The 2,500-nt window shown below is 49.0% G+C and overlaps 1 pseudogene across 1 annotated transcript; it reads left to right on the top strand.

Moving 5' to 3' along the window:
- The first annotated feature begins 414 nt into the window (after nucleotides 1-414).
- LOC147904147 (zinc-finger homeodomain protein 2-like) lies at nucleotides 415-2,249 on the top strand (annotated as a pseudogene). Its single transcript, XR_015540570.1, has 2 exons — nucleotides 415-1,508; nucleotides 1,623-2,249. The product of XR_015540570.1 is annotated as a zinc-finger homeodomain protein 2-like (transcript).
- The last annotated feature ends 251 nt before the right edge of the window (nucleotides 2,250-2,500 follow it).

Genomic DNA, 2,500 nt, shown 5'->3' with positions numbered 1-2,500 from the left:
TAAAATCAATGGGTGAGGTAAGGATGGCGTGTGAGGGGGGGGAATCAAAGGGATGAGTGGGGGGTAGATTGCGATGGGATCGTGTGGGTACGCATGCAAGGTTTATTGTTGGTCGGCTCGGCACAGAAACGCACGCGTGCGAGAGAACCGATGAAAACTGTGTAAAGTGTGTGGGCTCTGTTCTAAGCAAATCTTACGTTATTAATGAAGAAGAAGAAGAAAACAAGTGGACTTTCTCACACCTTTCATAATTGCCGTTTTGCCTTCCCTTCCTTCCTTGCTCTTTCCTTCCTCCCCATCTCTCTCTTTTTTCTTCCCTCAAATCTTCCTCTCCCCTTCCCACTCCTCCTCCCTTAAAAAATAAAATCACTCCTCCTCTTCACTGTTGCTTTAGATTCATCCCGTTTATACCCTAAATTCACCATAATGCGTATCAGCTCCCACCTCCCTCCTCCCCCTCCTTCCGATTCCATGGAACTTCCGCTCCCTTCTCGACGCCCTTATTACCCTTTCATCCCCCGTGCCGGAGTGATTTCCCCCCCGCTCGCCTCTGCTGCCTCGGCTGCCCTCCATCGGAGACCTCCTGATTTGCCCCGATCGCTTTTTAGCGACAGCCCAGTAATACTCGAGTTTGATCGGCCCAAACCCCTGCAAGGATCTGGTATGTTGCAAATCGGTGGGAGACTGGCGAGGATCGTAGCACCGTAGGATGGATTTGGGTGCATCACAGCAAGCTGACATTACAATGCCAGTCTCGATGAACTACGGTCCAATTCACGAGTCGTCGAAATTCAGAGTGTTGAGCGGCAGCGGCGGGCCGGGGAGCGGGCGGTGCAGGAGCGGGGAATGGGGGTCCTCCAGCGGAGGAATGAGGTCCAATGTCTCGGAGCTGCAGCGACGCTCAAGAAGGCGGTGAAATACAGAGAATGTCAGAAGAATTTACGCTGCGAACATTGGCGGGCATGCCTTGGATGGGTGCGGAGATTTCATGCCCAGCGGCGAGGAAGGCAGCCTGGAGGCTCTCAAGTGTGCAGCTTGCAATTGCCACCGAATTTTCACAGAAAGAGAAGTGGAGGGAGAGCACCTTGCTATTGCTTCAGCCCCCGCAAGGATAGGAAGAGATTTGCTCCGCTAGCATTGCCTTCCCACACGCCTCTTGCACTTGCTCCCGGCTCTGCCGGTCGCCCTTCTCACCAGCAGATGATCATGGCGTTGAGTTCCAGCCCTAATGAGTGCGAGGGAGCAGGAAGTTGCAATGATGGGCGGCTCCCAGCTCTTGCACCCCTCCCTATCGACCATGAATCCGTTTCCTGTCATGAAGAAACGATTTCGAACCAAATTCTCGCCTGATCAGAAGGACAAAATGTGTGCCTTCGCCGAGAAGCTCGGATGGAGGATTCAGAAGCACGACGAGGCTGCGTTCAACAGTTCTGCGCCGATGTCGGCGTAAAACGGCACGTCCTTAAGGTGTGGATGCACAACAACAAGAATACCATGGGGAAAAAAATGTACGATATGCTCTTTCTGGCCTACTGCTTCGTGATCTTTTCAGTTCTCGCTTCGATTTATTTCGTGCTTGACATTTTTACGGATGTTCATGGAATTCTTGACCATGGTTTTAGGTTATCCAATGAGATTGGCGTGGGTTATCTGGATAACGGTGGATCACCTACGAACAGCAGCGGCATGCATGCCTGATACACGCTCCCGGTACAAAATTGCTCATCCCGGAAGGCTTTGAACTCCCTGCTGAATGAGCTTAGCTTGTTCTGACTACGCTAGATCTTATCAGGGTCTGTGAACGTTCCATGAACCGTTGGGTCGTGTTCTTTTCTCAGATTTCGAATTGTCGAATCTCCTTAAATTTGGCTCTGGAGACAGTCTACTTGCCTTAACTACCGTCCCGGCTGGATTTGTATTCTTCTAACGACGTTAATCACTTTCAACTGATCTCGTTCAGCTGCTCCAATTTCACTAGTCGTAATAACCGTTCCATCTCACTTTCCGAGTTGAGATGATTGGCGCGATCTCTTAACTTCACCGTTAACTTTGTATCAGCTCTGCTCTCTCTTTATTTTATGTAACTGATCAACGTTTAGCATTCATTATCGTCACCTCGCGTATCTCGTTGTAATCACAGACATGGAACTGTGCATGTATACATGGTCCTCTCTGAAGGGATTAAGCAGCTTGTTATTCGAAGTCACCGTTTACTTTCTCTGATCAATGATATAATTCCATTATGATTTTATCTAGTTCATGTCTGTAAATTGTCGAATTAATTCGAGCATTCTTTGTCTCAATTGGTCGAGCGGAAGTAAGTTTTGGGCGTTCTGGCATGTGGTTTTATGAAGCGTGTTGGGACAACCAAGTGTATCATGGAAATGGCGTTTATAAGGTTGTAAAGTAGCGGGTCAAGGGGAGCGAAGAAGCTACTGAATGAATTTTTTCGTGTGGGGAGGGAGCTGAATATAAGAAGCAACAAAACAGTGGGAGTGGA

The sequence above is a fragment of the Dipteris shenzhenensis genome, chromosome 3 (assembly GCF_047967505.1).
Source record: "Dipteris shenzhenensis isolate YYH24624 ecotype China chromosome 3, Dip_SZ_1.0, whole genome shotgun sequence".
Taxonomy (NCBI): Eukaryota; Viridiplantae; Streptophyta; class Polypodiopsida; order Gleicheniales; family Dipteridaceae; genus Dipteris; species Dipteris shenzhenensis.
The sequence above is the reverse complement of the archived record's forward strand: the minus strand, read 5'-3'. Positions and strand labels throughout refer to the sequence as shown.